Consider the following 23,264-nt stretch of genomic DNA (forward strand, 5'->3'; position numbering starts at 1 on the left):
GTGGCAGCGGCGTCATCGTGGACGTAGGTACGGGTTCGCCATTTGGAACTTGCACTATCGTCCGCTGCATACATTCGGAACGCACGTGGCCCTCTTTCCCGCAGCCTGAGCATGTTTTGGGTTGTCCATCGTAGATGACTATAGCTCTGCATCCGCCGACGAACATGTACGGGGGTACATGTTGTGTCAGTTCTACTCTGATTTGACGCACCCCATTGAGAACGGGGTAAGTCGTGAAGTTGGACCATTTTTCCTCGACGTGGCTAAGCACTCTTCCATACGGGCGTAAGGCGTCGACGACCAAGTCAGACGGAACCTCGAAGGGAAGTTCGAAAATGCGTTTGTTTCGTAAGCCCAGTCCTGCATGATCAATAGCTACTTCTCCAACATGTCCATCAGAGTGACGAAATTTGAGTCCACGTTTAGTATCTCGGATGATTCTGTCACATACTGCATTGTTAATCAGCTTGACGTAAACGACACTGCTCACTATGGAGAGGTGGATTCCGATAAGTTCGTTGTAGTCAAGTTTAACTTCGTCTCGTAGGAACCTTTCTATTTCGCAGGCTTTCGGTCTCGCATATTCATTCGAAAAACTAATCTTGAGAGTCGACTTTCGGTATGCATGTGCCATTCTGTATCGAGTCGTCTAAACGCGTGAGTACGAAGAAGAGGTAAACAACTGCGCGAGCGCCAACTACTCCGGCAGGGACGTAAACAGACGTCCGTGCCGCAGCACCGCCGAAGGCAGACTGCTGTGAATCCTCCATCACTCAGCTATCTGGGCGGACAGGGTAGATTTAAGTGTCAGGAAGTCGTTTCTGAAAGTATTTGTATGGAAGTGAAACATGGACGATAAACAGTTTAGACAAGAAGAGTATAAAAGCTTTTGAAATGTGATGCTACGAAAAAAATGGTTCAAATGGCTCTGAGCACTATGCGACTTAACTTATGAGCTCATCAGTAGCCTAGAACTTAGAACTAATTGAACCTAACTAACCTAAGGACATCACAGACATCCATACCCGAGACAGGATTCCAACCTGTGACAGTAGCGGTCGCTCGGTTCCAGACTGTAGCTCCTAGAACCGCATGTGGTGCTACAGAAGAATGCTGAAGATTAGATGGGTAGATCACGTACCTAATGAAGAGGTACTGAACAGAATTGGAGACAAGAGAAATTTGTGGCGCAACTTGACCAGAACAAGGGATCGCTTCGTAGGACACGTTCTGAGGCATCAAGGGAACACCAATTTAATAATGGAGTGAAGCTGGCGGGGGGGGGGGGGGGGGGGGGGGGGGAAGGCTAAAATTCGTAGAGCGAGATAAAGAGTTGAATACTCAAAGCAGATTCAGAAGGATGTAGGTTGCTTGGAGACGAGGAGGCTTGCACAGGATAGAGTAGTATGGAGAGCTGCATCAAACCAGTCTCTGGACTGAAGACCACAAGAACAAAAACTCCTTTTCATATTACCTAGTTCTCAGTGCCCATGTAATCATAGTCGGTAGTATCAATTGGAAAGGTGCAAATTTCACTTAAAGGTCAAGTTTTCCTCTCCATAAGGCTGTACCGAACTAACGCCGGGCTAAATTGAGAATATTCTTAATTTCAGCCCTACTTCGATTCATAATTTTGTTAAAACCCGTATTGACACTGTACTTATAGCTGATGAGCAGTTAAAAACAATAAAAGATTATATATCTGGCGGGAGAAGTTTATAACGTGTTCTAATAGGCAGACCCTATTAGCTGCTACAAGTTCAGTAATCTTTGCCAAGTATAAGGCCCAGATACCTTCAAAGACTTACGCTACCATTAGTCAGATGATGTCAACAAACGCCTTTCATTGTTACTAGGAGCAAAAGTTCCGAACACTGTATGCAACTTTTTAAGGCTGTTCACCGACAGCAGAGCTGCTTACACGAAAAAATGCTGGAAGACCTTTTTTTCCTCTTCCTGTTCCGTGCGTCAGTAGGATCACTCCATATTGGTAATGGAGATCGAAGCAGCTGATTGTGTGGGCCATGCACAGGGTAATTGTTTCCACCGTGTACAAACTCTAGGGCCTGATCGATGTGGGGAAACAGAACAGAAAAGGTCTAATGAGCTTAGCCGGAAATGCATGTTTTCCATGCTGGGGACCATTTATTCAATCATACATTGTTACAGAGACTGCGGTGTAACACGCGCTGCACCATGCAGTCACAGTTGCAGTATGCATGGATTCCTATTAGAGGGTAGTACCGTTCCCCATACGTCGTGCCCTAGTGCTCTCTTCGTTATAGTAATTGGTAATGTTGTGTCCGATACACTTCTCTTGCTGACTCTCCTTGTAGTGGGCGTGATACAGCGTTGTACACAATGGTTCCGTATTCAAATCGAGCGCTTGTCGACATGGTGTTTACTTACGGAACGGCGAGTGGCAACGGGCGTCGGACAGCAAGGTTGTATCAGGAGGCCTATCCCCGCTGATAGCAACCACATCATTCACTGTTTGCAACAATGTCTCGCCGTTTGTCTGAGACAGTGTCGTTCCAGGAAGCAGGAAACCATGAAGGACCTACCAGAAATTTTCGGACACCAGATCTGGGGAAAATGTGATTAACACTGTGGAAGGCGACCGCCGTGTCAGTGCCAGGTAGTTGGGCCGCCACTGCAAATGACCGTGCGTAACATTCTCCATGATGCTTCCTGGAAGATTAAAACTGTGTGCCGGACCGAGACTCGAACTCGGGACCTTTGCCTTTGGCGGGCAAGTGCTCTACCAACTGAGCTACCCAAGCACGACTCACGCCCCGTCCTCACAGCTTTACTTCTGCCAGTACCTCGTCTCCTACCTTCCAAATTTAACGGAAGCTCTCCTGCGAACCTTGCAGAACTAGCACTCCTGAAAGAAAGGAAATTGCAGAGACATGGCTTAGACACAGCCAGGGGGATGTTTCCAGAATGAGATTTTCACTCTGCAGCGGAGTGTGCGCTGATATGAAACTTCCTGGCAGATTAAAACTGTGTGCCGGACCGAGACTCGAACGGGGCGTGAGTCGTGCTTAGGTAGCTCAGTTGGTAGAGCACTTGCCCCTGAAAGGCAAAGGTCCCGAGTTCGAGTCTCGGTCCGGCACACAGTTTTAATCTGCCAGGAAGTTTCATATCAGCTCACACTCCGCTGCAGAGTGAAAATCTCATTCTGGATTCTTCATGACAATTGTTACACACTTACAGCGTGTGCTGGGCTTACTGGGGACAAACTTTCCTCATCTGGAGCAGTTTTGTCACCGGCTTCTTCAGCGAGCAACCACGATTCCGAGATTTGCGTCAATCATCTTATTCACATATGAGACCACATTTATGCAGACTGATAGCTTCAACTTTCATATTAGTCGTGTGTGGGATAGTATGCAGAACCCACATGGTATGATGACAGCGAGTCATCAGTATCTGTGCAGCCGGAATGTGTGGGATTGGATAATTGGCGATCGTATTTTGGGAACAGTCTTCCTCCCAAGTCGCCTGACAGGCCGGAACCATCGGCATTTCTTGCAGGTGACTTTGCTTACCCCGCTGGAGAAGTGCCACTTCTAAGGGTTATGTGACCGCTACATGATGGTGCTACAGCCCACTTCGCCGTTAACGTCCGGACGCATCTCAGTCTTATCTTCCATGGCCGATGGATTGGACGAGGAGATCCAGTTGGATGGCCTGCTCCTCCACCGCATCTCAACCCGCGCCATGACTGGTATGGAGCCATCTCAAAGGTATGCAGAACCCATTCCAGATGTGGAGACACTGGAGCAGCCTATACATGCTGACTTTGATACTGTTCGGATACAGTCTGGCCGATGTGAACGTGGGAGACAGAAGATGCTACGAATGCGCTGAGGCACATGGAAACCATTCGCAACACATACTGTAACTATGGCTAGATGGTTCATAGCATATTAGACAGCAGTCTCTGTAACAGTGTGTCATTGAGTAAATGGTCTCAAGGATGGAAAGCATGTATTTCCGGACATAAGTTCGTTAGACCTTTTTTGTCCCGTATCCTCTCATCGATCAATCTCTACAGTTTTTAGCCGGTGGTAAAATCATCCTGTAGAATTTTAGCCTAATAATTATAGCCCAAAACAAGAAAAATGGCGTCCTTTCCAAATTTTATACAGTCTGTGGAGCCCAGTCGTAGGAGACTGTTAAGAACAAATTGTGAGGCAGCGCCAGCGATGATCGCCGCGAGCGAGTCCCTGCATCATAGCGTGGGCAGCCGTAGCCGACACGACAACATAAATCTGGTGTTTGATGAGGTAACACTGAACAGTTTGGCCCCCTCCTGTAACATTGCTCTTCGAGGAATATGACACCCACTTACATTGACAAAAAGGCACAGAGACATTTTCGGGGAGGGCTGTCGGTTAGTTGATTTAGAACAACACTTTGAGGCAAACAATGGGAGAAACTGTCATTTTCCACCATGCGCAGGCAGAAATGCCGTTGCAGTTACTTTTGTGTTCGTCATCGTAGTGGGCACTTGCTGTCTCCTCTTTTTTGAAGTCATTGTTGCTGGAACTTCCTAGCTGCAATTATATACGCCCTGATACTGACTGAGTGATATCAATTTTGCTAGCACCGGCAGTGTCGTGTAAAAACATTTCTATTGACTTTTACCCCCTTTCATTAAAGCATTGTATCGGCATATGCATAACACGAGTGTTGAAAACAAGCTCCAAAAAAACCTGAAAAATAATGAAGTGCGAGTATTTGCATGCTTGGTGAGATATAACCATCTGTTTCCCTATCGTTTATTAAATTCATATTGCCTTTATATGTTTTAGAAAACAATACATTGTGCGTGAATGCGATGTCCGTAAAACATTTGAAACGAATGGAATCTGGTCATTGTAAATCACGCCACATTTAATTTTTTTTTATCTAGTTCCGCAGTATTCGACAGCAACATCGCTTCTAACTGCAGCGCCATACATTTGCCGCGGACAAGAGGAAGCTTTGTCAATATCAGATAATTGGTGAATTGTTTTAAAGCCTTGCGGTAGGAAAGACAACAGCCGGGCACGGAATACTCGAACTAAGCTAGTAGCCGAAAGTCATATGGCTTTGTGAAATACTGAACGGCGTCATTATGGGAAGTGTATTCCCTCGATACACTTGTAACATTTTTCAAATGGTTCAAATGGCTCTAAGCAATATGGGACTTAACATCTGAGGTCATCAGTCCCCTAGAACTTAGAACTTTAACCTAACTAACCTAAGAACGACACACACATCCATGCCCGAGGCAGGATTCGAACCTGCGACCGTAGCAGCAGAAATTACAATTGAATGTCGGTTGCCTCTGTTGTGCCCCATTGTAATTGTACTTGAATTGGGTAACCATTACGGCAGCTCACCTTGACCTCTCGATACCAGCAATATTCTACTGTGTTTCTGTGAAGTAGTTAACATATTTCTGAGACAACATTCAGATTTGATTTCATTAATGTAGAAATACTTTGATTCATCGATATGTTTATATTGCAATGATATTATTCTTGTGTGTCTTCTTTCTTTTGTCAGTATGATCTTGTAACTCTGATTTTTGGGCGCGTAAGCGACTATTAGTTAGAGTTAGAGAGTCGCACCTTGAAAAAGTCAAGTCTTGGACGTCATGTTGGAAAGACGCGTATTGTAGTCAGCTTACAAGATGTTTTCAAGTATGTTTTGTATTGTGAAGTGATGTTTTGTGTGTTACGTAATATTAGAAGAAAAGCAATAAAAAGGAAGTGTAACTTAAATTCGGAGTGCTGATTATTTTTTTACATCACCATTGTTCTGCAAAAGTGTAATCTTCAAGAGTGGTTTGTGAAATACATCTATAAAACTTTTGAATATAGCAGAATAAAACCTAGGCCTCTTTGCATGCGAGCTTGGAATCATCACCTAGATTTTCGACGATTGAGCCATGAGTTTACAACGACACCAGCGTGGGAAACACGAAAAGATGAGTGCCTAGTTTATTCATTATTACATGAAATAACTTTATTAACTGTGCTCTAATGACACCTGCCACATAATAACTTTGTTGTTGCCCGAAAATGCAATATTTAGCAGCGTTAAAAACACTATAATCATGATTAATTTTGACCTTTGTTGTGGTAGGGTTGTTAGACACTGTACATGGATATCTTCCACACCTATATAAATAAAAATATTATGGGTTGCGAGGGTACAAAACGAGTAAGAAATTCATGGTTTCGTTTAAGGAGTCGAAGACATTTATATATTGGCGAATAGAGCTCGTTCAAGTTGGTAAGAGGTAGCGAGAGACAAGAGAGGAGAGAGAGAGAGAGAGAGAGAGAGAGAGAGAGAGAGAGAGAGAGAGAGATAGAAGGAGACGCCATTGGCCGACTTCAACTGAGAACCTCGGTAGTGGAATGGCGTATTACGCGCCGTCCTTGGCGAGTGTCAAGTAACAGCCCGGGGTGGAGTGGCATATGTATCGACAAATTGGACTACACTGATTCACAGTTCGAGCGCAGTAATTGATGAACAATAGTGAGACTGCAGGGCTCTATTATGTTTGGAATAATAATCAAACAACATCAGCGAATTTTCTTGTATTTAGCAGCGTGAGCAACACCACAATCATGATTAATTTTGACCTTTGTTGTGGTAGGGTTGTTAGACCTTGTAACAGGGAGAAGCATCAAGCGCGGTAGGTTCCCCCCCCCCCCCCCCCTCGCAGACTGCGGGTTGTTTCGTCAGCTACCCCGGCTGGTCGGCATGGCATGGATAAGCTGCCATGCGAGTAGGGATTCGCTTGTTTCAGAGCCACGCTTCATCCCAACGACCCCACGCGTCTAGCGCCCGAGCAGACAGCCACCGTTGGGTCGGCTCTGCGGGCGTACACGTTGGCGTACGTCGAGTCACGTGATCGACACTGTTCCCAGTGAGGCCGGTACCCGCCTTCCCCGGCCATCTCAAAATCTTGTCCTGCGCCGTACAGCTGAAGCAGCAGTGAACCACGTCTGCCTAGAAACAACCGGCTTCTCAAATAACCGATTTTCAGTTTTTTGTTCCGATTATTTCCTGTAACTAAGGTAGAAATCGAACAAAGACTGAAAAATTTTGACTCTCACAGTTTCAACACAGAGAATCGAAATATGAAATTAAAAAGGCCGATAGAAGAAAATTTAGTCCAGTGACCATTCGCTGCTCTTCTCGAAAACCGGTAGTTGGTTGAATACTACAAAAAACAGTATTCTCCTCATGATAGCAATTTCTTGAAACTGCGCTCAAAAATCATGTTGTAATCGGCGATCATGTCAATATTTGGTCACTACCAGTGGTCCGTGCTATACGGTGAAAATTGACGTTGAAAGATTGTGTTTTCTCGTGTTAGTTTGTCCGTTGTCAAGTGCTACGAGCAGATAAAGGTATACTGTGCAGACACATTGTGATGCAAAAACCTTGAGAACTGCTGCCTTGGCAGTGCTATACAGCGCGTCCGAGTATTGTGCACCTGTATGGGCCAGAAGTGTGCACGTATCAAAAATCCATATCCCGATAAGAGAAACAATGATAATAATATCGGGAGCACTTAGACATACAACTATAGGTTGGCGATCCGTATTGTCTAACATAGCACCATCTGAAATCAGTAGAAATGAGCTACTATCAAGAGAATATAACAAAGTACTGGTAAAGACAAACCTTCCCACATACCAGGACGTGACACGAAAAAATCGCCTGAGATCAAGGCCACCTCTACGGCAAACAGGTGAAGAGGTGTTTCCCTTCGACGCAGAAAATGAACAGAAAAGTATTTCGGAGGAGAACCACAGTAGAGAACAGGAAACTGGTTACTGACCCAAGCATACCAATAGAGGGCCTGAAGCTTTCCAGAAGAGTGTGGGCTACGCAGAACCGCGTGAGGACGGGTGTCGGTAGACGCAGGGAGGTGATGACAGGATGTGGCCGGCCGCTGTGGCGGAGCGGTTCTAGGCGCTTCAGTCCGGAACCGCGCTGCTGCTACGGTCGCAGGTTCGAACCCTGCCTCGGGCATGGGCGTGTATGGTGTCCTTAGGTTAGTTAGGTTTAAGTAGTTCTACGTCTAGGGGACTGATGAGCACTATGCGACTTAACATCTGAGGTCATCACTGCCTCAGACTTAGAACTACTGAAACCTAACTAACCTAAGGACAAACACACACACCCATGCCAGAGGGAGGACTCGAACCTCCGCCGGGAGCACCCGCACAGTCCATGACTGCAGCGCCCCAGACCGCTCGGCTAATCCCGCGCGTGACTGATGACCTCAGATGTTAAGTCCCGTAGTGCCCAGAGCCACTTTTTGAACAAAAGAGTTTTGAAGATTAAGTGGTTAGGTCGAATACGTATTGAGGGCGGTAAGAATGTAAATGGGAAAATCGTATGCTGATGAGTCAAAGAATTGTCGATTTTGTAACGCAGGGAAGAGTGTGATTGGACGGGGCAGGGGCGGGGGTACGAACTGCAGACAGGGAGGCTCCCAAACAATGAACAGGTTGAAGTAAAGGTAAGTTGCAGGAGGGATGACGCCAGCACGGGGTAACCTAGCGTGAACAGTGCATCAGATGAGTCTTCGGACTGAAGACCAAAACAACTACAACGGAAGGGATGTGGCGTAAGGGAAAACCATAGTTTAGTGGAAGAACAGAGCCCAAGGTGGCGGTAATTCCTTGCTGCAAAATGTTCTTCATAGTGTTCGTCTGGTATTCGACCGAGTAAAGTGGGGCAATGGACAGCACGCTGGACACGCATTCGGCAGGACGACGGTTCGAACCCGCGTGTGGCCAACCAGATTTTAGTTTTCCATGATTTCCCTCAACCACTCCAGGCAAACGCCGGGCACGACTGCCTTCCGTCTCCGTCCTCCACACAGTCAGAGCGTGCGCTCCGCATCTAATGGCCTCCATGACTACGGGAAATTTAACCCTAATCTTCCTTCCTTCCTTCCACCTGTTATTCGAGCAACGTAGACTGTAGCGTCAACTCTTTTTTTCAATTCCGACCACCCATCGTAGAATTTACATTTCTTCCTTTCGTATTGACTTCATCAAAATGTAAGAATAAAGCGATCAATTTCCATTGCCGGGTGCTCTAGAAACGTAATCTTTTCACATCAAATGCTAGCGTAATAGATACTTCGTATTCGTATTCGTATCAGATAGACTATATAATGGTAAGACAGAGGTTTAGGAACCAGGTTTTAAATTGTAAAACATCCCCAGGGGCAGATGTGGACTCTAACCGCAATCTATTGGTTATGAACTGTAGATTAAAATTGAAGAAACTGCAAAAAGGTGGAAATTTAACGAGATGGGACCCAGATAAACTGAAAGAACCAGAGGTTGTACCGAGTTTCAGGGAGAGCATAAGGGAACAATTGACAGGAATGGGGGAAAGAAATACACTAGAAGAAGAATGGGTAGCTTTCAGGTATGAAATAGTGAAGGGAGCAGAGGATCAAGTAGGTAAAAAGACGAGGGCTAGTAGAAACCTTTGGGTTACAGAAGAAATATTGAATTCAATTGATGAAAGGAGAAAATATAAAAATGCAGTAAATGAAGCAGGCAAAAAGGAATACAAACGTCTCAAAAATGATATCGACAGGAAGTGCAAAATGGCTAAGCAGGGATGGCTAGAGGACAAATGTAAGGATGTAGAGGCTTATCTCACTAGGGGTAAGATAGATACTGCCTACAGGAAAATTAAAGAGACCTTTGGAGATAAGAGAACCACTTGTATGAACATCAAGAGCTCAGATGGAAACCCAGTTCTAAGCAAAGAAGGGAAAGCAGAAAGGTGGAAGGAGTATATAGAGAGTCTATACAAGGGCGATGTACTTGAGGATAATATTATGGAAATGGTAAAGGAGCTAGATGAAGATGAAATGGGAGATATGATACTGAGTGAAAAGTTTGACAGAGCCCTGAAGGACCTGAGTCGAAACAAGGCCCCCGGAGTAGACAACATTCCCTTAGTACAACTGACAGCCTTGGGAGAGCCAGTCCTGACAAAACTCTACCATCTGGAGAGTAACACTTATGAGACAGGCGAAATTCCCTGAGACTTCAAGAAGAATATAATAATTCCAATCCCAAAGAAAGGAGCTGTTGACAGATGTGAAAATTACCGAACTATCTGTTTAATAAGTCACACCTGCAAAATACTAACGCGAATTCTTTACAGTCGAATGGAAAAACTGGTGGAAGCCGACCTCGGGGAAGATCAGTTGTATTCCGTAGAAATAGTGGAACACGTGAGGCAGTACTGATCCTACGGCTTATCTTAGAAGCTAGATTAAAGAAAGGCAGTCCTACGATTCTAGCATTTGTAGACTTAGAGAAAGCTTTTCAATATATTGATTGGAATACTCTCTTTCAAATTCTGAAGGTGGCAGGGGTAAAATACAGGGAGCGAAAGGCTATTTACAATTTGTACAGAGAGCAGGTGGCACTTATAAGGGTCGAGGGGTATGAAAGGGAAGCAGTGATTTGGAAGGGAGTGAGACAGGGTTGTAGCCTATCCCCGATGTTATTCGATATGTATGTCGAGCCAGCAGTAAAGGAAACAAAAGAAAACTTCGGAGTAGATATTAAAATCCATGGAGAAGAAATAAAAACTTTGCGGTTCGCCGATGACAATGTAATTCTATCAGAGAGAGCAAAGACTTGGAAGAGCAGTTGAACGGAATGGACAGAGTCTTGAAAGGAGGATATAATATGAACATCAACAAAAGCAAAACGAGGATAACTGAATGTAGTCGAATTAAGTCAGGTGATGCTGAGGGAATTAGATTAGGAAATGAGACACTTAAAGTAGTAAAGGAGTTTTGCTATTTGGGGAGCAAAATAACTGATGATGGTCAAAGTAGAGAGGATATAGAATGTAGACTGGCAATGGCAAGGAAAACGTTTCTGAAGAAGAGAAATTTGTTAACATCGATTATAGATTTAAGTGTCAGGAAGTCGTTTCTCAAAGTATTTGTATGGAGTGTAGCCATGTGTGGAAGTGAAACGTGGACGATAAATTGTTTGGATAAGAAGAGAATAGAAGCTTTCAAAATGTGGTGCTACAGAAGAATGCTGAAGATTAGATGGGTAGATCACGCAACTAATGAGGAGGTATTGAATAGAATTGGGGAGAAGAGTAGTTTGTGGCACAACTTGAATAAAAGAAGTGGTCGGTTGGTAGGACATGTCCTGAGGCATCAATGGATCACAAGTTTAGCATTGGAGTGCAGCGGGGAGGGTAAAAATCGTAGAGGGAGATCAAGAGATGAATACACTAAGCAGATTCAGAAGGATGTAGGCTGCAATAGGTACTGGGAGATGATGAAGAAGCTTGCACAGGATAGAGTAGCACGGAGAGTTGCATCAAACCAGTCTCTGGACTGAAGACCACAACAACAGCAACACCAACAATTCGTATTGGGAGGCACTGGGAATAATATGGAATTGTGGAGGATGCCCAGAGGAGCAGCGAAACGCGTAAAATTGTGTTGCCTCGACGCACTCGGATCGCAGGCGGTGAGGGGGGGGGGGGGGGGGGGGGGAGAGGCAACTGCAATGCGAGGCTCCCTCAGTCCACAAGAGGGGCGGTCACCAGGAGCCGCGCTGTGCGCTGCGGTGCCGACCTACAGATCGTGGGCAACTGCGGAGGATGGCAACTCAGGTGCCTTCGTTTTCCGTGGCACATAATGTCCATCCAGGAGTAGCAGATTTTTAAAATACCATAAACTTGGTGTGTATACGTAAAACATAGGAGCAGCGATTTATTTATTTCGCTAGTAAATACTATAAAACTACGCAGCGATTCATATCGCTATAAAACCACCGTGCTGCGATTTACTTAGATCTCTAGTAAATACAATATCATTATAACAGAGAAATCTAAAGAAAATAAATACTTACATCATCTGTTCCAAATCCGGTTTCCATACTCTCTCTTCTCTTGTTGCTTTCCACATTGAGCATGTTTCTCGTGTTGGAAAACTTTATCTGGCATTCGTTTGGGTTCTGTAACTGCGGCCGAATACTTTCCACTTTCTGGAACACTCTACTTAGAGCTTCCGACCGGGAATGTTTAGTATGATATTTCTTGAATTTCAGATTATACAAGCACCGCTCTTTCTCGAACGCGTCTATCAATACACACAATTCATCGCGTGTCGAGGCAGGGATATTTCTCCTTCTGATACTACTAAGTGGAGAGACGACCTGGCTGTGACGTAGGTGCCGTTCTTCCGTACCATTGGTCAACGTTCAAACGCAAGTTGAGAAAATCTGACATGCTAAACGTAGCTCTCAACGTTCGGAAAGACTCCCCACGGTGCTTTTCCCACGCTGTGACGCCGGAAACTCGGCACGGTCAACGCTCCACGTTCGAGAGCACGGACCGTGTGCCTACGGCTTTAAGGAGGGCCCGCCAGCCGGCAGAGCGCAGCACGGCAGCAGTCGCCGCGCCGCCCCCTGCACCCTTCGAGAAGCAGCGGTCGCTAGCTATGCACATCAGCTGAAGTGCGCGTCACTTACGACGCCGGCCGACTTTAGGTTCGTTCTGCGCATCTGACGTCACAAAACACAGTCAACCAGTGAACAGAGAACGACGCTGCCAGAGCTCGACTGCAGTGCAGAGCAGGGACGAGTGTCTTCAGTTTCAGAAACGTTGAGTCATAAATAAAGTAATTGAACAAAAGCAATGTCTTGCTAGCAGACTCTCTTTTATAAAAAGTTTGGAAAAGGTTTCTTTATACCAATTGCTTCATATTGTATTAATTAATTAAACCAAACAAGTAATTAGCGTCCTAATTCAGGCGATAGCAAGAAAAGGTGTTTGTATCATTCTCACTAACCACTTTTTCGCAATAAAGAACAGCTGTAATTGTTTATTTCCCATTGTACTTCGACGAAACGTAATTCATAGTCACACCAACAATGTTTGGCGGTATTTTGCATGACATTTTAAAGTCCTCCATGAGGTCTATTGAAAGATGAGGGAGGAGGAGGAGGAGATTAGTGTTTAACGTCCCGTCGACAACGAGGTCATTAGAGACGGAGCGCAAGCTCGGGTGAGGGAAGGATCGGGAAGGAAATCGGCCGTGCCCTTTCAAAGGAACCATCCCGGCATTGGCCTGATGCGGTTTAGGGAAATCACGGAAAACCTAAATCAGGATGGCCGGAGACGGGATTGAACCGTCGTCCTCCCGAATGCGAGTCCAGTATGATAACCACTGCGCCACCTCGCTCGGTTTGAAAGATGAGCTGCATTAGCGTAATGGTTAAGGGGGGAAGGTATCTGTCATGAAGATGTGTAAAAATCAAATTTTTGGCCAAATAGTTTTTGTGAAATCGAATGATAAGAGTGTCAAAGCAGTCGGAACACCATGTGTCTGCACAGGCGGCGAGCAGTGCAGTGATGACAAAATCGCGCACAGCGCGGAATGCGGGGAGCACGTCTCTGCAGCAGCGAAAGGGTTAATGCGGCCGTGGTGGCTTTACTTCATAAACTGCGCGCTCCCGCCTAAACGTAAGTTTGCGAACTATTACTATACTATGGCGCTGCTTCTCTTGGCGCGTGCGTCGTTTGCAGCTGGCAACGCAGCAGTCTCCCGCGTCTGGGCGGGGTTGCGCGAACCGCCAAGATAGAAGAGTTGAACTATAGTAACAGTAGCCGCACTTCATACCGGAAGGAGCAGGACCTCCGCTGTGTTGCTTGTTTTACGGCCTTGCCCAGACTGCACTGAACGACGCCGTGTCGCCAACAGAGCCTCGCTACTACACGCAAGCTGCCCGGTACCGTCGCGGCCCAGGCTGGAGACCGCGTCGCGCCCGTCGTGCTGCTGCGTTCCTGCCGGAGAGTGAGAAGGATCACAGCGGTAGTAGCGGGGCGGCCGTCGTGCGATGTTCTGCCACCGAAAGAAAGAAGAGCTGGGAACGGCGGTAATACACTGTCCGTATGGGACAAAGGAGGGCAACGCGACACTATCACTTGAGCAGTCTGTGTAACACTACGCGACGAGAGAAACGTTGACGGTCCCACATAATGACTGGCATTGCATCGCAGCCGCACAGAGTAGCTAGGGCTAACGCCATTTACGTTCTGTCTGTGAGCGTGGATCGTGCAGCAGGCTTCTCGTTCGGAAATCGGTCGTTCACGTTACGTCCCGTGAAGTGCGTCGGCACGTGTCGGTATTCCGCACCAGCAGGGTCCTACACTACTGACAAGGGCAGTGCCACGGTTGGGAAATGGAGGTCGCAGTGGGACGGCGTGTGTTTGCAGCTCTACCCCATAGTGGTACAGGGCCCCAGCCATACGGCCAGGTGGCCAGCCATTCTACATCTGCATCTACATCTACATCCATACTCCGCAAGCCACCTGACGGTGTGTGGCGGAGCGTACATTCAGTACCTCTACGGTTCTCCGTTCTATTCCAGTCTCGTATTGTTCGTGGAAAGAAGGATTGTCGGTATGCCTCTGTGTGCGCTCTAAGCTCTGATTTTATCCTTATGGTCTCTTCGCGAGATATACGTAGGAGGGAGCAATATGCTGCTGGACTCCTCGGTGAAGGTATGTTCTCGAAACTTTAACAAAAGCCCGTACCGAGCTACTGAGCGTCTCTCCTGCAGAGTCTTCCACTGGAGTTTATCTATCATCTGCATAACACTTTCGAGATTACTAAATGATCCTGTAACGAAGCGCGCTGCTCTCCGTTGGATCTTCTCTATCTCTTCTATCAACCCTATCTGGTACGGATCCCACACTGCTGAGCAGTATTCGAGCAGTGGGCGAACAAGCGTACTGTAACCTACTTCCTTTGTTTTCTTATTGCATTTCCTTAGGATTCTTCCAATGAATCTCAGTCTGGCATCTGCTTTACCGACTATCAACTTTATATGATCATTCCATTTTAAATCACTCCTAATGCCTACTTCCAGATAATTTATGGAATTAACTGCTTCCACTTGCTGACCTGCTATTTTGTAGCTAAGAGATAAGGGATCTATGTTTCTTTGTATTCGCAGCACATTACACTTGTCTACATTGAGATTCAGTTGACATTCCCTGCACCATGCGTCAATTCGCTACAGATCCTCCTGCATTTCAGTAGAATTTCCCATTATTACAACCTCTCGATGTACCACAGCATCATACGCAAAAAGCCTCAGTGAACTTCCGATGTTATCCACTAGGTCAGTTATGTATTTTGTGAATAGCAACGGTCCTACGCCAATCCCCTGCGGCACACCTGAAATCGCTCTTACTTCGGAAGACTTGTCTCCATTGAGAATGACTCGCTGTGTTCTGTTATCTAGGAACTCTTCAATCCAATCACACAATTGGTCTGATAGTCCATATGCTCTTACTTTGTTCATTAAACGACTGTGGGGAACTGCATCGAACGCCTTGCGGAAGTCAAGAAACATGGCATCTACTTGGGAACCCGTGTTTATGGCCCTCTGAGTCTCGTGAACGAATCGTCTTTTTGAAAACCCATGCTGATTCCTAGAGAGTAGATTTCTAGTTTCCATAAAAGTCATTATACTCGAGAAAAACGCTCCGAAATGGTCACTCCTACAGTATATAACACCCGTGCGTCCGCTCACTGAACCGAATGGCGCGGTGGCCGATACATTATTGGTAAGAATTCGTGTTTCGTATTTTCAAAGTATCTATTTGCCTTTCCTTGTTAAAAAAATTCAATGACATTTAAAATGAAAACTTTTTTTCTTTCGACATTTTCAACTTTTCCAACCAAATTACTTCCTTCAAATATTCGTTCGTATCGTGTATTGAAAACTGTGTGCATGGCAGAACAATATTGATATTGTGAAGACTATGAATAATGATATGTTCATTCGCTGGATTCCTAAATTACACTACAGCCAGAATGATATTTGTCATAAAAACAGTCGATACAAAAGATGTTTGAACAATTTGAACATCGAATAAATGAATATTTTTTACTTAGCAGCGAGTTTTGACGATATCTGTCGAAAAGCAGAACTCGTTAACATTTCTAAACATGTGTCTTTCTGCCGTTAGTTTCGACACGACCCATGCGTATCGGATCATATTGTGAAAAACATGAGATAATAACCTCGGTCATGGATGTGTGTGACGTGCTTAGGTTAGTTAGGTTTAAGTAGTTCTAAGTTCTAGGGGACTGATGACCACAGATGTTAAGTCCCATAGTGCTCAGAGCCATTTGAACCAGTTTTTGAATACTGCGACTCGTGCACACGGTACGTGGCCCCCAACGTGGTATACGCGATCGCAACGCACTCCAGAGGCAGTTTGAGGGATGTTTCTAGTTCGTAAATCACACTGTTTACTCAATGGGCGCGCGTAAAATTCCCACCTTACCTGTATTAAAACGCACATTTTCTCCTTCGTCCACGAAAAGGAAAGTGCTACGTCCAATCAATAAGGACACAGGCTTATGAAAGTTCCATTACAAACAACGCGGTAACAAATTTGGAATACTTCTCTGCATAAGATAAACATTATTTCATCATTCCCACATTTTAGTAAAACCCAAAGGTCAGTCTTACGTAATCACTCTACCCAATAGCAGAATCTTTGCAACATGTGAATTAGGAACGGTAAAAGAAAAGGACCAAAATATCTTTATAGAAGTAGCGTAAGCTGTCCCGTAGATTAAGCCAATTGCACAAACCCACCTCTCAAAAAAAGTGAACTTATATTTACATAACATCAAATATTATAGCATATACTTACATTAAACTAATAATAAAGTATCAGAACCTAACAAAAACGCTAATGTTGGGACATAAAATACAAGAGTGTCAAGACGCGAACCACGGCCCCAATTATCAAATAAATACGAGACAGTTACGCTACTTTTTTCTTTTTCTTTTTTTTAAATCTCATTTTTTTGTGTTTGTTCGTTGCATCTGCTCGGGGCGGACGTCGTAAGACATTCATTTATGTTCGTTGTTGATCGATTGACTCAGTTTATTTTTTTTATTGCAAAGGGCACGTAACCCTCTGACCGAACACGCTGAGCTACCGTGCCGGCTAAACTGTTCCAAGAACAATGCGTTTAGGCTGGATGTTCCGTGTGCACTGCCTTCAAATAGCCTACTCTCATAAGACGCGAGTTACAATAATTCTTTTGCCGCGAATATGATGTTTCTCGTTATTTTATTGGAACGAATCACACAACTAACAATGGGTTTTCCAGTGATTCTCAATTTGCTGATGCTCAGAAACGGCATATATACGTATAGGCTCGAACTGAAGGGAGACGGCGTCCGTGTGACGTAGGTGGCGTTGTGCCATCTCATTGGTCAACGGTCAGACGCACGCTCAGATTATCTGACACGCCAGATATTGCTCTGCACGTTCGGAAAGAGTCCCGAAACTCGGCACGCTCAACGCTCAACGTTCGGATGCACGGTCCTTAGGCTGCGGGGCAGCCAGCCACGCGGCCACAGCACTGGACACATCGTCTCGCCGGCCCTGCATCGCACGCAGCTGCAACGCTGCACGACTGCACGCAGCTGCACCTGCCACAAGCACACAGCCCGGCTGGCACTGCGCACACGGCTCAGGTCCGTACAGCCGGTAAGTCCGGCAGCAGCCGCTGGATTCCAGACGTGCCATCCCCGGTGGCTTTGGCCCTTCTACAGGCCTCTCAACAAAACGGTGCCAGACGCGCTGTGCGCACCTGCCCAAACACAGAGGGCGCTCCAGTACCTCACCGCTCAGCACGCCACCGCTCGCCAGCCACCACGACTGATGAAGTCTCCTACACAGCTGAATCAACACGGACCCGAGTCTCGTACCACCCCCACTTGATGTCCAGTCGGGTCAGTGCCGAACTCTGGCAACCCTGCGTATTAAATTCCCCGTCACTGCTCTCGCTGTCGCACACACTGTGAGACGCCAATGTTTCAGCACCAGGCCTCAGTTTACCTTCTGCTCTCTGCTTCTCCACTGAGACGTCGCCTAGCACTTCACCATTCGTCGTTCAGGTTCCCGGGACCGCACTTCAGGTGCGTGCGCCAGCTGACCACCTGACCACCTCGCTGCCGTACACTCCCAGCAGCTCAGCAGGGATTCGTGAAGCCAGAATTACTGTAACACTTGAAAGGGTCCTGTAGCCACCTTTCATTAGCCCGGTAGCCCATTATCACCAGCATTTCTCCTTCTTTTCCTTGATTCTCTTTTGTCAGTACTCTCATAGTGGTGTGATTGAATGAATGTGGCTGTGTGTCACGTTACTAGACGGTGGCGTAGTCTGCTGCAGAAAGTCTGCGATAGTCATACAGATTCAGCAGCAATTGTGCAGAATACCCTATTCTCTTAGTGGTCAAGTGGGCAAAAAGGTTTGCGCTACTTGAGAGAAATCCACCTGCGTTAGTTTGCTGGCGGAAATGGCATCTTTGGGTTTTCCGGGCCACGCGGTGTGTGGAAGAGGCTGGAGAGGAAAGTGGAAGGCAGTCTGCCGCCGGTACGGGAAGCGTCCACAGTTGAGCTCCAGTCGAAGAAGGCTGAGTTAGACTGATCGCGTGGTGCGTTGTTACTTGGCGAGGGGAGAGCTGTTAGCTTTTGGTCTCGCTTTTCAACTCTTTGCCTTGCCGCAGCAAGGAATGCAAAACTTTGGCAGTAGTAAATTTCTATAGGAGAGTTGTATCCACCGGATGAGCGTCACACAAAGGTGTCGATAAGAAGTGAGCACTCGCTCCTGCATGAATGTCTGTTTGCCTTCAGCTGTGCCTGTATAAGCTTTTATTTTCCTACATATCGTTAGCTTTGCCTTCTCGTAAATTTTGCTTGCTTTATCTATCTTTCGTCCGTGGGGAGCCGACCACGTGGTTGAACATTAGAGTTTGTTGGGCTACCGTCATCACTAACTGTCCGATCTCATGTTTGTTTTAAAGAATGTTAACTGTTCATGAGTGTGTGATGTGATATTGTTGCAACTCGGCCACGATACCTAGAAATTGCCTCTCCACAAACCGCGTGGGCACCCGGGTGTACTGCGAAATGTGTACCGTTTCACGAGTTAATGCGATCAGTTATCAGGCAACAGCAGTTGCATGAATGATTCATAGCAATGATTTTAGGTGTAGATTATAGCGATGAACGTATCGACGCTTTTCTTTAATTTTTTAGGAATTAAGGTTATCAGGAATTGTGTACATGCCTCACATGCATGTCTTAGGAAAACGTATTTTATCTACAGTTTTCTCTTGTGTTCCGAGTTCCGAGGTTACGTTTTTGCACCTAAGCTACTCACATCGTTGCTTTCGTGTTAGCACATCCAACGCGTTTCCTTACGCACAGGTCCAGTGATTAGTTTCCCCTTTTGTTTTAAAACAAATGCTTTAGATTAAGTCTTATTTTCAGGTGTGTTGCTGGGAGCTGATCTTATGCAGTGTTCATGCATGTGCTATTTTATTTTAAATGTTTGATTGTCGTGGACACTGCACGGGAAATACTATTAATTACATCGCATCCCCTATGCGCGATATCGCGACGTACGTATTTTTATGAGTTTTTGGTCTGTGATCAAATTAATTTATTTTCCGACTCGGCCAAACCTTTGATTAGTTGAACGGTTAGAGTCGGTGGCGACCCTAATCTTCTCACATTAATTTCACAATCAATAAGCATTTCCATTCGCACTCTTAACGTAATAACCCGTAGAGTGAGGTTAGTTACACAGTCTCGAGTTTACCAATCGGCTGCGCCATTTTGTTTTCGAAGCTGTAGTGGGCTGCTCTGGCAGTATGGCGAGCTTATTCCAATGTCTGCCAGGACTGCAGACGTCTAACTGCAAATAAACAAAACTTCGTTTCGTACAGGTGGTAATTACCCGCGAGAAAGTTTTAGACAGAATAAGTGACATAGTTGGAGAGGTGTTTCTATACAACGTGTGGGCGATTTAGGAAAGGGTGGAAATCACTTCTCGCGCTGTCGACGTACTGTGGATGAGCCTCGGGGTCTACAGTTTCACGTGAGAAAGAGTATAGCTATCGAAGCAGAGGTTAGAAGGTGGGGGAGGCTCTCAGCCGAGAGAGCAGGGAGACGACTGCATCTGACGCGAAAGGTTAGGTAGGTATATACGAGGTTCTTGTGAACAGAAGACGGGGTTCTATTTACGTATTACTTCATAGAGGCAATATGCGTCTTATGAAGACACATTCAAATTATTTTTCTTTCACCCACACTGATTGGCTGCTTCGCTATAATGACTGCTAAAATAGTGGTTCTAGTGGGGAGATGTAAATGTGTGTGTGTGTGTGTGTGTGTGTGTGTGTGTGTGTGTGTGATGCTTTTAAGTTTTCTTGTTGACGTTTTTCGAAGGAAATGTCGTTGCTTAAGAAGGAGCCAAGTGCGTTCTTTATTGCAGTACAGCAAATATTTACGTATTTTGATAAATGTTACAGGCAGTTTTAAGTTGTATTTTACTTTGCCACAAAGAACCAAACACAGGCGGGTTTCCGCGATAGATGTGTAGTGTCGCGGAATAGTAAGGAGTTGGAAACGTGGAATATTGTCAAAGTTTCGTTGCCTATGCCGAGAGCCAGAGGCAGTACGTTAGCCAAGAGGTAGGAGGATTGCACATATATCGGAATGTGTCGTCACGCAGGGGCAATGGCCTGGTTACACACAACAGGCGAGAGAGAACTGCTTAGCACGCGGGTTTGTGTTAGGTGGAGACTTTCGTAGAGTGCAAGACAGAGGTATAGCGTCAGCCGTACTGCATTTCACAACTTCGTGTAAGTCTGCCATAACAACACGTAACTCTGTCGCAAGAACACTTAAGGGGACGAGTGCGACAGATGAGTCAGCAGTATAAGTCGAACGAATGCGGTCATTACAAACGTGCATGCCGTCAGGACGTCGCTCGTGCTTCCTTTAAACACGCCAGCTTTGGTAGCAACAAGGCACTCGCACTCGCAGTTAGACTTGCAGTTAGATGTGTACTGGGTCGCTGCGTAGCGCTCAGCTCGGTGATCGACATGTTAATCTTTATTAAGGAGATGTTGCAGTAAGGGCGGCCCATCCGGCAGCAGACGTGAGGGGACGGTACCAGCTCTGGTCCTCTCTGCTGCCGCTGTCAATCATCGACCCAGGATTAGCAGACATCGCGGCAGACTCGCTCGCCGCCAATGCTGACCACATCAGTGAGCCGTCGTCGAGATGGTGCGGGGCCTAGGCCCTGTGCATCCGCCGTCACAGCCGGGTGAGCCGACGACGCTGGGGGACTGCAGCCCGTTCCGCCCGTCCACCGCGGACGAGCCACCAGCAGGAGCAGGGAAGAAGGCGGGGTGGGATAGGGTACACTCCGCACTACGAGAACGCCTCTCGTGGCGACAGCGCCGGGACTCCAACCCGGAGCGTCCACGCACAGCAGCCTGCTGTCCACAGCCGAGCCGGCCGGCCGGCCGAGCGCCGCCAGCAACGCGCGACCGACGTCAGGACATGCCTCCGCTACGTCTCAGCCACAGCGCGCGGTGCTGTGTTAGCAAGGCTGTGCGGCCCGCAGCTGGTGTCATCGCTACGCGTCAGCGAGGACTCGGGGAAGGTCGTTGGTATCACCCAGCCACATTGTACTTGGCAGGAATAAAGGTGTTATGAATTAATAATGTTTCTTTGGCGTTCCTGACGCTTCTACAGCCATTTCCTAGCACCCTGACAACTGGAGAGGTCACCACTCGGCCATCCAGTCCACCGTAGACGAGCGGGACCACTGGGGCGCCTACAGATGGTAGAGGACGGCACCACATACTGACTGCATGTTTCGTCTTACAAGGTGAATCAATACTGGGCTGTGATTGGAGAAGAGCAGAGGGAGGGGGGAGAGGGGGAGATGGCGAGGCGGAGAGGAGTCGAGGGAGGAGAGGGGGCAGGCGTGACGATGACACGATAAAGATGTCGCTTCGAGGTCACTGACGTGCCCCCGCATGTAGGAACCTCGATGGAATGGTTTGAGGTCATTATTAAGTAATACGCTCAAGGACAGTGGTACAGGGGAACGGCTGATCAGAGGCGCTGTCTGCCACACGTGCCTCTGGGCACGGTATTAAGCTACGTGGAACATTCGCTGGCACTTTCGAGGGGCCAGCGGCGGTAATAGAACGCGCCATCACAGCTGTGGGCTGCGTAGCCCAGGATAACTGCCCGTATCACAAGCCTAGGAGCGTAGGACAGGGAATGAGGAACGTGAGAGCGGACCTGCGTTGATGTCTTGTCCACCAGACTGCACTCACCTGAAGGAACAGAACTCACCTGGGACAGTATCGTGCGCCAGCTCCTCCCCGACAAACCACTGGCCCGCAGTTCGTGGGAATTCCGCCGCCTGTGCGTAAACACCCGCGTGGGAGCCTACCGAGGACCGAGGACCGACGACCGACGACCACTCCAAAGGTGGACCCACGCGCAGTCAAGCACGAGGGCGTAATCTTTCGGCTCGTCGGTGTATGTTTAAGCAACAAAGGTCAACTGTCCCTGGGAGGTGAAATGCAAAACCGACCTTGCCAAATTTTTTAATTTGCTTAGCGAGCGCTGGCATTGTCCGCAGAGGACCAGAAGCCGTCAGAGCAGCCACAAGCCGTACGTAACTTTATTTTATTTTGACGTGTTGAGCGTCTCCAGAAACGGCTTAGCCGAGGATCAGACGTTACAAGTATCGGCCTGTGCGTTGCACCGCCGCCACACATCTTCAGTCGCGCGAACGTGTCACTAGAGTCACTTCCAACGCTCAAATATTTAAAAATTAGCGTCTGGAGGGACATAAAACTGAACGTGCTCACGTGCAACACTTGAACGACATACCAGCCACGCCTAAACCGTGTAACATACGGTTTATATCCACGACAGCCTGAAACACCTTGACAATGGCAGTCAGCGGTGGACGCATAACCTGTTCCGTCCAAATTTCGAGAGGGGCGCTGGAGCAGAGTACGGGAGGGGCTGACTTGTTTTCTACGATGGCTCCGCTGTCTGCGGACATGACCGTTATGAAGATTAGGGGTTGGGAGAGGGGAGGGGAGGGTTTCACACCCTACCGTCGGACGCCATCACGGACGGAGCTTGAGCTCACATGAGGGGATGCCGCGTGGTTTCCACAGGAACCATCACAGCACCTGCGTCAAACAGTGCACGAAATCCGAAACGTCGATGGCGGGACGGAGGCTGGGACTGTCGTCCAGATTCACCCTCTCGCCCCCGGCTCAGCAGCCACGCCCTGCCCCGGC

At 47.0% G+C, this 23,264-nt stretch overlaps 1 protein-coding gene and 1 non-coding gene across 2 annotated transcripts in view; both read right to left on the reverse strand.

The window, feature by feature from the left end:
* LOC126285268 (WSCD family member AGAP003962-like) overlaps nucleotides 1-23,264 on the reverse strand; it is a 285,470-nt gene that overhangs the window by 56,726 nt on the left and 205,480 nt on the right. The gene's annotated exons all lie outside the window — the stretch shown is intronic.
* Trnaw-cca (transfer RNA tryptophan (anticodon CCA)) lies at nucleotides 2,710-2,784 on the reverse strand. Its single transcript has one exon. It is a non-coding gene; the product is annotated as a tRNA-Trp (tRNA).

Source organism: Schistocerca gregaria, chromosome 8 (genome assembly GCF_023897955.1).
Source record: "Schistocerca gregaria isolate iqSchGreg1 chromosome 8, iqSchGreg1.2, whole genome shotgun sequence".
NCBI lineage: Eukaryota > Metazoa > Arthropoda > Insecta > Orthoptera > Acrididae > Schistocerca > Schistocerca gregaria.